This window comes from Protobothrops mucrosquamatus, unplaced genomic scaffold (genome assembly GCF_001527695.2).
Source record: "Protobothrops mucrosquamatus isolate PMUCROS unplaced genomic scaffold, P.Mucros_1.0 scaffold2317, whole genome shotgun sequence".
In the NCBI taxonomy this organism is placed as follows: domain Eukaryota; kingdom Metazoa; phylum Chordata; class Lepidosauria; order Squamata; family Viperidae; genus Protobothrops; species Protobothrops mucrosquamatus.
The window spans coordinates 153,011-166,625 of record NW_015388401.1 but is presented as its reverse complement, the minus strand read 5'-3'; the positions used below and the strand labels follow the sequence as shown (position 1 = coordinate 166,625).

Below are 13,615 nucleotides of genomic sequence, written 5' to 3'. Positions count from 1 at the left end.
AGGGGGCCAAAATTTCGCCCCCTATAGTCAGCGATGGGGTCAGCTGACTATGCCGAGGCGCCGGCAGCCACAGCCACTCAGTCTTGGAAGGGTTGAGCCTGAGTCTGTTCCTCCCCATCCAGACCCGTACGGCCTCCAGGCAACGGGTCATCACGTCAAGGGCATCGTTGGGGTGGCCTGGGGTGGAAATGTACAGCTGGGCTCAGAGCAGCATATATTCCAAATTTGGTAAAAATAGAACATACAATACACATTATAATAAATAGCAGACCCACAATTCATAAAGTGCACAATATACTATACAGCTTACCTTCTTTAGACCTTGGCTAGCTCAGGACCTCCTGCTCTCCCTCCTGGTCTGAGACTGCAGGACAAACCACCGCTACAATTTTTCCCAGGTATGTGAATTCAGATTGCATAGAAGCGATTTCTCAATTGTTTAGCACTGAAAAGGCTTTCTTTTTTCAAGCCAGTGGAATATCTCAGCAAGTTTACACTTTATATTTACCAAAATAGGATCCCTGTTAAAAATAGCTGTAGTGTATAATAATAAACCTGCAAACAGCTTAGCATTTATCTTCTACACTGTTCTTTGTTATAAAATTGTGTCCACATGCTTCACCTGTTGCTGTATACAAAGCAACCATAGTTTCCTAGGTCTGGGAAACAAATGCTTTCAGCATGTTTAATTTGGAATTTTAAGGGGGGTCCTTGGTGCTCTCTGAGCTTCCTTGTTTTCTTGCAGACATTTCATTACCATAACTAGAGAATATCATCAGTGCTAGTAAGGAGTGCTATTTGCTGTCTGTTTATAGTCTAGTCCAGTGTCTTGCCTGTCTGGGTGGGTGGGTTGGTGGGAACAGTCTGGGATTCTTTGGTTGGGCTGTTTACTAATTGGAATTTTGATTCCTTTCAATCAGAAAACCTCTCCTACTGTATTTTCCAAACAGCACAAAGGGAGCTTCAAGGCACATTTTCACAGGAATAAATTTCATCATAGAAATGGAGCATAAAATAATAACGGTGACAATAAGAACAAAATATCTTTAATAAGGTCCCCCAACCAGATACTACCAACAACGCCTTATCATTTTGATTCTACAAGAGATAGAATTCTGACTTCAGGGCTTCCCTCTGGTTATTGATAAAGAAACAGGGCGGTGCTGGACAAACTGGGTGGAGGAAAAGAAATAGGCAGGTGACAAGAACAACTTTTCCAGAGGTGGAAATACAAGAATAATAGGACAACTCCCTCGGCAAGGAGGGAGCGGAGTCAAATCGTCCCTCGTCCCGCTTAATAGACCTGAAGGACTCAGTTTATACCTTGGAAGACCGCAACGAATCCGTGGGCGTTTCCTGTTTACTATTCTTCCGTTTCTTTGCAAGAGTGTTGCCAATCAAAGCAAATAGTGGAGCAAACCCTGCGCCTGGCAAATCCCTCTATCCCTGTGTTTCGAGAAGAAATGACAACTTACATTTTACGTCCTTGCCAGGGGAGTTACTCTAGAGTAAGCGCGTCGGAATCGCCTTTGCAAAAAGATACTTCCAGCCCCGTTGCCGTTAGCTGATCGGTATGTGTTTTGTTTGTTTGTGAGAAAAAACGGGAGCTTTGCGACTGCTCTTCTGCCTCCTCCCGCCCAGCTCCAGGGGCCCTGCTAGGGAACAGGATAGGGCGGGAAGGCGGTAAAGAGCAAATGCAGCTAGATATGGGAGGGAGCAAGAGACCCGAAGGAGGCCCTCCAGTTTAAGGAAAATATTTCTCGACTCAGGAAGTCGCATTCGCCTGAGAATGTTGTAGTTAATGGCACATCGGTGGAACTCGCTGCTTAATTGCCAGCATTCAAATGACGGAGAGATAAGGCAGAGAGGGTTGCGGGCTGCGGTTGTTTGGAAATGACTTAAGTCTCGTGCCTACGTCACAGGACCAAGCCCGTTGTGTTCATCGCTGTGAGATCAACAACCTAAATCCGTAGGCTTGGTCCATAGGTCTTTGCCATTGATTAAGTAATAACAAAGCATCCATTGTACGTTTCCTCCACTCTGTTTGCTCCACTAGCCCAAGTGGTGTTTTTTTTTTAATTTCTTTTGTCGATGGTGAATCTTGGAACAAGAAATGAAGAATTGCCTGAAATTCAGTCCGAGGCAGGTGCATTCTGGTAGCACAGACTCTTCCCATTTTTTTCCCTTCATTATAAATGAATTTGTTTAGTTTATTCAATTTATTTTTACTTAAGACGTCAGGTGTGCCTGCGGAACTTGTTGGTACTCAAAAAGGTATTGACTGACAATTCTGAGAAGAATCAAACGTTCATTTAGTTGCCTAATAAGCCAATGGGCATGGCGCCAGTCTAATTCGCCCCATGGTTGTGACAGGAAATGGGGAAATGGAATAAGAACTTTTCTTGGCAGCATCGAATTGTTTAATGTAGAAAGAGCAAAGTAAGCTAATGAAACAATTAAAATGATCAGTGGTTGTTGAAAGTGTTGGGCAGCTAATTTTTAGGCTTGTTTATTAGCTATGAAATAGAAACATCATTACTGAAGTTGCAACAGTGTCAGAGAATTATAACATAGAGTAGAATATTTAGAAGTAGATGGACAGCTTTTTTTCAGCTGTCATAAATACTTCCAAAACCACTATGTAAGAAAGGCACTTCTTTTAGAATGGGAAAAGATAAAAGCGAAAATCTATATGAAAATACCAGGATGGCTTTCAACAATGGAAGCGTTTGTTTACCCAAACTATAAGAACTATAAGAAAATTGTGACGTATAAAGATATTTTGAATATTGAAGGGAAATTAAAATCTAAACAAGAGTTTGAAGAACAGGGCATTGACTTATCATGGTGGCTGCATTTGCAAATACAAATGAGATATGAGAAAGATGCTAAAATACATGGGTTTTATAAAGACCAGACAGCGTTTGACCGGATACTATTGACATCAGATGAAAAATTAATTAAGAAATTGTATAACTTTCTGTTAAGTTTAAAGATGGAGGATGAACAAGTAAAAAAAATGACCATGTGCAAAATAAATTGGGCACAATGTAGAGTTGGAAAGATGGCAAAACTTTTGGGTAAAAAACTATAAAATAACAATGGCAGCTGCTTATAAAGAAAATTTATATAAAATGTTTTATAGATGGTACCTACCACTTGTGAGGTTAGCAAAAATGTTTAAAAATATGTCTAGAAATTGTTGGAAATGTAGGCAAAAACCAGGCACTTATTATCATCTTTGGTGGACATGCCGCAAAGTAAAAGAATTTTGGTCAAAAATACATACAGTAGGTTGTTAGAGAAAATGTTAAGAAAACATGTAGACTTTAAGACAGAGTTATTGCTTTTAGGTATACTCTCAGAAAAATATGACAAAGAATGTGTGTATTTAATGTTACATGTATTGACAGCAGCGAGAATTGTATTTACACAGCATTGGAAAAATGAAGAAATTCCAGCTGACGAAGAGATAATCAAGAAAATTTTGGATTGTGCGGAAATAGATAGGCTTACTTTGAAAATGAAAGGAAAAGGTACAGAATACTTTCAAATATGGGATGTATTTTACAAATGGCTGGAAAAATGGGATAGAGATTAGGAATTTAATATGCGTTGTTAAATTAAACATTTGGACCCAGACAACACGTTGTTTACTAAGCACTAATTAATTGTAAACATAAAAAACTAATAAAATATTTTTTTAAAAAAAGTAAATATGAATTCATTATTAGCTAATGCAATATGAATTCATTATTAGCTAATGCAATCTTACATGCAATGTTGTACAAATTTTGCCTTATCAGAAAAGTTTGTGTGCGGCTTCACTGATTGACTTAACTCACTCACTGACTTAAATATGATATTTTGACTTACAATACATATTTTTGTCCCTTTGGATCAGTACTGGAATGTGAGATACTTTTGTAATAATTATGACACCATTCTAAAAAAATACTTTTAAGGGCATCCTGGTCAAAAATGCAAAATACACATCAGCTTAATAAACAATAACAATAAAGCTATGAGCACAATCCCCCAATATGTCTTCTAAATTATTATCATGTTTTTCTCCAAGACTTCACATTGGTCATATAAAGTTCCTTGGCTGCAAAGAAGAAAAAGGGAAACAACAGACAGAACCGTAGGCAGCAATCCTACTTCTGCTCTTATGAACTGGAAAAATCATAAGCTTATCAATACTTAATATATTTCAATACTGAAGGGTAGATGAAGACAGAGTTTAGAGTTTCACTTTACCTCAGAATGAAAATCCCTATAACCATGGCATGATAAACAAGGTCATGCAATTTCAAAATGCTTTCTCTGGCCTCATTTTGGATAACAAATCTGGGCAGGCAGATGTGGTACTTCTGCTTAACATATCCAATGACAGTGCCTAGTGGTGCTTGAACCTCAAGCTTTAAGGGAAAAAACATTAATTAGAATTAGAATACAGAGCAGCATTTTGTCTCGCACTGAGATGTGTCAACAGGATCTTTTACTATAGTTAGAGTTGAAAGCACATGGAAAAGCAAGGCAATGAATGATCAAAAGGGAATTAACTGCTGATGGGGAACAGAAGATTTTTAATATGTTCTTTTTGGATTTTATGCCCCTGTTTTTTGTTTTCTTTTTGTGTTCGTATTACTGTAAATCAGGAGCAACAAGAGATTGACTTGCTCAAAGTCACTGAATGAATATCCATATGTACACTAGCATATTTGGGTTGCAAAAATCTGAATGACCACTATATGACAGCAAAGAGTTTGCATTTTCTCAATCTCTTTGCTTTCCCCTAATGGTCATAAGGATTTTTTAGCTTATATTTGATACCCGTTGGGCCAATATGAACCTGAATCTCCTTAATCAATCGAGCATTAACAGCTATATCATAGTAGCTCTTATAGTGGAGTTCTAGACGGAGACGATGACTTGGGGAAAGTTATTGTACATTAAAATGGGCAGGGGGGGGTTGAGTTTACCTTTTGTAGGCAGCAAATACAAGGACAGCAGCAACAGACACAATGGAACTCCCTTGACAATTGTATGACTGGTTGATTTGTATTATCAAAGAGTTTTATGGTAAATGATCTGAAAGGCCCATAATGGTACAGATTATAGTCATCATTTTTTTCAGCTGCAAAGTATACCCACTGCCCTGTGGCATTTTTTTATTTCATACCTATTACAAGTTTCATAGCCACTTATCACTGAAAAACAAACAAACACTGGTAAGTTAAACAGCTGTGTCAAAGTCATCTATATATTACTAAAACTTGCCTGATAGTGCATCATAGGACAACAGTTTTGAACCAAGATACTTCAAATGGGCTAACTTATGGAATGTGTCCAAACTTGAGAAATTTCATTTTGGTGTTAATGGATGCATGCAGTAGAAAAGAAGAAAAAAAACAGAAGTCATGTATAACATACAATGTAAAGAGTGTAACAACCACAAGGTATGACAAACAGGCAGAAGACTATCAGAGCACATCCATGAACACAACTAGTAGTCAGAAGACTCAATGAAAAATCGTTAATTTCACAACAAATGAACAGACTTAACCTAGTTTCAATTGGGAAACTAAGCATCCTAAATTAACATAAATCCAAAAAATGCTGGGGAATTCCTGGAAGCTTGGCACTCAGACAAATCAACTAGCAACAGGGTCATAGAGATACATAACATTTATACAACATGCAAAAGATAAATACAAAATCTAAAAAATTTAAAAAAAATAGAACTACTGGATCTTTTAAAAAAAATCAGTAATTTTGATTAAAAATCAGTAAATAGGAAGTTGACATCCTTCAACTCCTAGTATCAACTTTCGTTACAAGAAGACCTCTAAGAACACAAAATAAAAATGCTATGTGATAGCAGTCCATACTTGTGTTCTAGGAAGAAAAAAGGTGAAGATAAAATTGGGTGATAAATACATCTTGAACAGTTGAAAGTATTGATGGCCTATAAGCTTCCTAGTTTATTTTGTGGTAAATGAAAGTTTTGAGAGCAGATGTCATTTTCACTCTAGATATTGTTTTCACTGAGGGTGAAACTTACAATATCACGTCAATTTTCTTCACTAAATTAAATGACTCATTTAAGTGATGTGATATTTTATTGTCCTTTATTGATTTCTCCTACAGTCATCTTCTGCCTACATAAAATAGTAAATTGGAACCAAACCAACTCATCATCAAAAAGGGGAGCTATTTTTGTTCATAAAAGACAGTCAAATAAATCAGAGATTTCTGTGAAGAAAATAGTTATTTTCATTTATTTCCCTTTAGAGCAGAGGTCCCCAACATTTTGGGCATGAGGGACCGGTTCCGTGGAGAGAGGTTTTTCTGCGGACGGAGGGGGTGTGGTTTGTGTGCTGCCTGCATCCCGCAGATGTGGCTTTGCTTGTTTGCACGGACCGGTTTCTGGCATGCCATGGCCCGGTACCAGTACACGGACCAAGGGTTGGGGACCCCTGCTTTAGAGTTCCTCAAACAACCCACGGAAATAATATAAGAGCTGAAATCAACTCATGAGTACTCTTGATTAAGTTATATATCTGGAGCACCTTCTGCAGACCTTTTCTTTGTAAATAATCTAAATCTAAATAATCTAAATAATGTTCTATATTTTCTTATGTCTGCATGAACTGCTAAAACAGAGGTTGGTTTTAAGCCAACATCAAAGTTGTGGGGTTTTAGTTTAACAATACCTGGAAGCTTTGTTTCCTTTATAACAGGAAACTGAATTTCCAGATATTGTTGAAGTACAATCCCATCATTTTGGTGATGATGTTGTCACGCTAGAATACACATACATTTGAACCAAATTTATCTATTTAACTGAATGCAGTTTTACAAGTGGCTACTTAACACTCTCCCAAAGGACTTTTGGTGATGGTTGAAGAGAACTGGACTTGAAATTTAATTCTGATGACTTTTAAATTTTAGTCATAAAGCTACTTTTTACAAGCTACAAATTTCATTTTTTGAGTTGTCAAAATGTAGTTTATTACTTTTTTAACCTTTACCATAAAACCCATCATGAATACTGGTGAAGCAGTGGGTTGCATGTAATTCACATTAATCACATTCCAGTAGGAAAAATTATGTGTAAGAAGTATGCACGGTACTTAATATCAGATGTAAACAACAAATCTTATAGCTCTTGTATAGGACGGAAAGTGAATAAAGTATTGTGGAATTTTCTTGCTGTAAATTTGTCAGTACTAAACACATATTTAGTATTTTAAATTATACAGCATCTAAAATTTATAAAGTGGAAATACAAGATTTAAAAATCTCCAAACACTAGTAATGTTTCTTGAAAGCTAACAAAATACATACTTTCCATGAGCTCGAGCTGCTGGTCAACTATCACCTGATCCATCTGTTATAATGGTTTAAAAAAAATACAAAATGAAGTGAGCATAATTATTTTATTTTCAACAGTCACTGTTTTATCATAGCATATATGAAAATATACCTTTCTATTTTTTCTGTATATAATACATTTTCATTAAATGTAAAACATTGACTGTTTAGATTCAATAATAAAGTATTAATATAAATAAATATAAATTGTAATTGATTATTAATAGAATTATCAATACATCTGTTTAATTCACTATTAAACAGATACTTTATTGAATCATTCTTCAATAGAATCACGTTGATTCACTAAGACTATAAGGATGCAAGAGAAATAAATACTTCATTATGTGGGCTTGTTGAAAATTTCCAAATTTGTCCTGGTTAATATCTATAATAAAGACTGATGATAATAAACGTCTCAGACTAGGCATGAGCCTTGTTAAAAAGCATCTTTTAAACTGAAATGTCAATTGATTCTTTATATATAGCAATTTATGAAATGACTGAAAAGCTAGGATTAGGATCAATAGGATCTTGGGTACCAGCTAAAAGATTTTTCCAGGTAAGACTCTCCAGCTATGCTGGCCAGGGACTAGAGAATATAATGGTCCAATATAATTAGGGGCTATTAAATAGGGGAAAGAATTAGAATCTCATGATTTTCTGTACTGATCAGGTAAAAGGTGCATGGGGAAAAAAAATACCAGGCTTAAATATTCTAGTCCAGGTCGGCATTTGGGAGGAACTGGTGGGGCTGGCATCCAAACCACAGGAACAGCTGTAGAAGGCACACTGGCAACTTGGAGAGCTCCATAAGATGGTGCATTAGGTTGAACTGCCAAGTTTCAAAAGAACAATGAGAACATTGTTTAGCAAATTCTTTTCTAAAATGCAAAGGATAACCAAACATTAACAAGGATTTCAAAAGGTTTGTGGTAAAATTTCAGTTAAAATAATCTGCATTGGTCTATCAAATAAGAAACATAATCTTCTATGTTATACAGTATGGCATTATGTAAGTATATTATTGGAGGCCATAAACAAAATAGATAAACGAACTGTTGAATTTTAGTCACATTACTTTGCTTGCTCCTGGTCTGCCCCACATTCTTTTCTGGAATGTTTTAGGAAATCAGTGGTTTTATACATTATTGTGATGTCTCCCTTGAACGATTCCACAGACATCTCCTCAGATGTCAGCTCAGGGGAGGATGAGCCAATTCCTGGAACATCAGGAACTGAGTTGATGGCTCTGAACCGTCTGGAAGGGATTTGGCAGAGGTTCAGCTGGGGAAAGTTTGCAATGGCAGATGGCCAGCAAACAGGAGGAGGAACTGTCTTGTGCACCTCATCTGAGGACATGTAGGGTAGAGAAAAGACAGGAGCAGGGAAGGTCAGCCAGGCTATTCAAGAGAAGAATGCCCCACCCATCTTGATGGGCTACATCGGAAGCTGGCTATTTATCACAGCAGACAGAAGGAGACGTTGCTGGGAACAACGTGTTTGTTTTCTAGCTGTGCTTTTGATCGTCATAATTCCTGCTTCACTCTGGATTGACACCGTGTTTGGAATTGTGCCTTGGAGACTCTGAACATTTCTTGCCCTGTCAACCCTCTTGTGCCTGGTGGATTTAAGTTTCTCTGGTGAAGTTATTTTGTTTGAGCAACTCTCAAGTGCTTTCTGGACTATTAGGTAATTGCTCTGTGGATTAACCTTGGTGTGCTTGTGACTTGACTTGATTGGGACGGTTCTGGATTTTTGATGAAGAGAATTGTTGGGGAATATTAATAAATTCACTAAACCAGAGGTCCCCAACCTTTATGGTTTGGCGGTCCAGGCAGGGAGGTAGGCACTGTTATGCGTTAGTGCACATGCATAAATGGGCATGCGCATGCACAAATGGGCCACCTGCAAGCGCATGTACATGGGCAAATGGGGCCATGGAGTGTGAGTGCCACAAATGGGGTGGCGCTAGCGCCAGTGGAATGCTTGCTGCAGAGCGGCGCTAGTGCCGGCGGGATGCTCTGCATGGGGCGGTGCTAGTGCCAGTGGGACGTTCTGTGCAGGGCAATGCTAGGGCCAGCGACAACTTGAGGTGTGTGGCTAGTGCCAGTGGGATGCTTGGGGTGGCTCTAGCACTGGTGGGATGCTCAGGGCGGCACTAGTGCTGGCAGGGTACTTGGTGCAGGGCAGTGCTAGCGCCAGTGGGATGCTCAGGGTGGGGCAGTGCTAATGCCGGGGGGAATGCTCGAGGTGGCGCTAGTACCAGTGGGACTCTTGGGGCCCGGTGGTCCTAGCCCTGAGGGACACCCGCAGTGGCGCTAACACGAGTGGGGGGAGAATGCAAGCATACATGCACATCCATTGGCCATCCCTTCACATGACCTAGTGACCAAGAGGCCACAGCCCAGTAGTGGGCTACAGCCCACAGGTTGGGGATCCCTGACTAAACCACAGTTATGTGTGTGTCTGAGTGAGAAGGGAAGTACAATTATTCATTTTGGTGGGAGGGGAGAATTGGTAATTTATTTGACTCTGAGATGTCTGATTTCAAAGTTTAACTCTACTACTTCCACCCATATACAGTGGACTTCAGCAAGCCATTAATTTTCAGTCTATCTAATGTTGCAGATGATGTAATGCCATTAAAAGAACTCATCAAAAGAACAACTAGATAGAATGTCACAAAACATAATTTCAACAATATGAGAAAAGGCAGAAGCCCTCTGAGGCTGTGTGTGTTTTATTTTTAGAAAGAAGCAGAAATCCTGCCTTTTAACCTGGAGTTATTGGTGCAGGGAAGAGGGGAAGAAAGAGGTAAAGAATTACCCTTCTAGTCAGTCTTGACTCTGGGTGATATCATTCATATCTACATTAGTTTTCTTGATAATAATGGTAAGCAGTTTTCCTTTGCCTTCTTCCAGGAAGTGTTTTCAGCTTCCTACTGTAACCTACAACCTTAGTATTTCCTTAGTATTGAGCTACTGGAAGAAAAAGTCTAGATTTGGCTTAATGCTGAGATTTTGTGTCCTATTAAGAACTATTGACTATTAAGGCCTCTAGATCTCCATTTTTGAAATTCAGCAACAATATGACCAATTTTTAGCTGTGAAATTTTGAAGGTTTTTTTTTTTAATTAAAAAAGAAAAGCCGCAATGAAAGCAGGAAGGTTCGTACTGGCATACCACTGTCATTTCCACTCTCAAATCCCCAGCCCTCCTGTTAAATTTGGGAAAGAATAATTCTGATGATTCTCTGGAAGGAACATATGTTCAGATGACACAGTTACCTCAGGAACCCTTCTATTTCTGGAAAGCAGCAGGGAATCACCCAAAGCCACAAAGGGTGTGCTTGGCTATTTCTGTACTTCTTTATCTTATCTACTGGGTGCCAGCTTCTCTTATGGGGAAAAGTTATAGCCAATAAAAGTATAAATATGTGTCTCGCTCTCCATTTGTGATTCCCTCTTGCTTTAAAGGGCCTGTCTTTATTCAGCTAAATAAAAGCGCATTAAGGCAAACATCGGGACTCTATCTTTATTGTACCAAGCCACACCTGAAAACCAGCGGAACACTTAATGGAAAAGTTTTTTGAACAAAGAAAGCTGGAGATACCTCAGTAACTTACATGGCAAAGTTGATGGAGATCTATATTGAAGCAATCCAGATGCCTGCTGAGGAATTCCAACTTGGACCTCGGCCCCTGGATAACCTGGGACAGCATATCCCTGGCCTGGATAATCTGACGGTGGTTCTGTAGGTGGAGATTGTTTAGCTAGAAGAACAAGAAACATTTAAGCTAACGGATGGATGAAATGCTTAATGTCAGTCTACTGCCATAGTAATCATAACCTTATTTTTATTTGTTATTTTTCCTATATGTGATAAAGCAAGTGAGTTTAATTCCAGCAAAGCTATTCTTAACAGATATGTGTATTTTTCATTTTCTACATGGGGAAAAAAACTTATAGCTAATAAGATAATAAGAAAAAAAAACTACTGTAAAATCATATCTAATTAAGATTTCTCTATAGAACCCTCTGGTATAATCTAATATCTTCCAACACAATTTAAATCACATATAGTGCTTTATTTTCCAGACACACTTAGCTAAGACACACTTAGCTAAATGTACATTTAAACTTTTGCTATTTCTAGTGCCCCAATTAAATTATAACAAATTATAAAAAAGATTTTTTCCTATATTTTTCTTAAATATTTTTTGCTTGATTATCCTTTTTAATTGCAATAGTAATTAACTTTTCATAAGGGCTGACCAGAAGTATTTAGCCAGCTGCTATGTTGCATTTAGCTGTAGCACAAACAATCTCCTTTCTCTAATTAAAACCCAATGCCGTATTATTATTATTGCTGAGGTTTGTTATGCCATAACAAGGCTAAAATTCTTCTTATATTTTTTGAAGTTTTAGTAATTGATTGCAGAATTAATTGCACATCACCTGCTATTTTATTTAACTTATAGCGGCACTCTAAAGGTACATTGATAATTTGATGCTAACTAACACATGATAGGACAAAACAATTTGCGTTCCTCAAGATATTTTTGGTTATAATATCAAAACTCCTTGATGGATGTCAAAGTACAATTCTATATACTATATTCCTGGGATAAAATACTGAGAAAACATCCTACATATAGAGAAAGATGAATAAATTATATAGAAAACAATTAAATGAAATACTCCACATAAAAAGTTATTAGTATCTTAGCATATAAATCTTCTTTACTACATATTTAGAATTTATTTTATGTACATATCAATCTGTATTGCAATATATTTCAATAGACTTTAACATACAGATCAGTACTACAATGTTTTTCTAGTCTTTCCATTTCAGAGATTATTATATTGTATTTTCAAACTGTAAATGAAATTGCATTTACTGGGCTTTATTAATTAGTTAAAAATGAAGCAGATGGCTACATGTAATCTATTCGTCCATATGATGGACATTGCATGATTTTGCATACTGTGACACTGTCATAAAAAAGGTTAAACTTTCATTTTTCAATGAAAAAGGGGGGGGGGTTAAATATGTAGCATCCTGACTTCACATGATTTTATATGGTATCCATATGAAGTTATAAACAACAGATCATGTCTGTCACTGCTGAGTATGCTCTAGCAATCACAGATCTTACAATTTTGACTTTGCCATAATGCCAAAAAAAGGGATTCAAGACACAAATATCCTCATTTTTTTAGATGTCCATTATCCAGTCAACATCAAATGACAACATACATTGTCTACATGTCATGACACACCATAAAGCAGACCTGACATTTTTCAGCCTGACATTTACCGTGGAACTATGGCACAGATGCTATAAAAAGGATGATTTTTTTCTTTCACTTCTTTTATGTATTTGTTTGTTTCATTTATTAATAGCTGTAAAAATGTGTCCAGTTTTAAAAATGTGGTGACCTGCCTTATGACCATTACAACTTAACAACTGTAGTGGGCAGGTTCCATTATGGCCATATGTCATGGACTACCCATATTTTCTCTAAGCAGTGAATTGAACTTCAATTACATAATCAGAAAAATATGATTTCTTCCATATTTGTACATTGCATTCATTCATTCATTCCTCACACTTCTAAACTGCCCATCTCACTTAAGTGACTCTGAGCTACTTACAAGAAAAACACATCATCATCATTAAAAAAACATAAATAAGAACCAAGTTAAAAACAAAATTAAAACATAGTATTACAATATTAAATTAAAAGGTGAAGAGAACACTCTCACACCATCAATCATCCCCAGGGTTAGATAACACCCTTTGGTCCCCATGCCAATTGACAGAGCCAGTTGTTAACACTCTTTAGGAAAGCCAGAAGAGTGGGATTCCACGTCACCTTTGGAAGTAAGCTTCTCCAAAAGACAGGGAAATGGCAGAGAAGGGTCATTTATAGCCCATATCTACTGTGAAATTGAATTTTAGCAGAAGTATTGAAAATTGGCCTGAGATTTTTAAAGGAAAGTGTATGTACATTTTTTAAATAAGCAAATAATCTGGTTTTCATGATGTTTTTATTGCTAAAGGCTGCTAGTTTCTATACATCATCATGACTGTGTAATACTTTGTGTAAACTGACTGGTAACTCAACAGAAAATAGCATTTATTGTTGCTCTGTAGATTGTCAGGGATGACCTATGAAGTGTGGTGGGAAACAAAAATTAAAGCAATTCTTAGAAGGAGAATTCTT

General features: G+C 37.2%; 1 protein-coding gene and 1 pseudogene across 1 annotated transcript in view; both read right to left on the bottom strand.

The window, feature by feature from the left end:
• LOC107295354 (phospholipid scramblase 1) overlaps window positions 1-1,822 on the bottom strand; it is a 20,520-nt gene extending 18,698 nt beyond the window's left edge. The window contains exon 1 of the mRNA XM_015824666.1: window positions 1,476-1,822. The gene's annotated coding sequence lies outside the window, so the exon portion shown is untranslated. The remainder of the gene's footprint in view (window positions 1-1,475) is intronic.
• A 2,384-nt stretch (window positions 1,823-4,206) lies between these two features.
• LOC114923195 lies at window positions 4,207-8,147 on the bottom strand (annotated as a pseudogene).
• Between the last annotated feature and the right edge of the window lie 5,468 nt (window positions 8,148-13,615).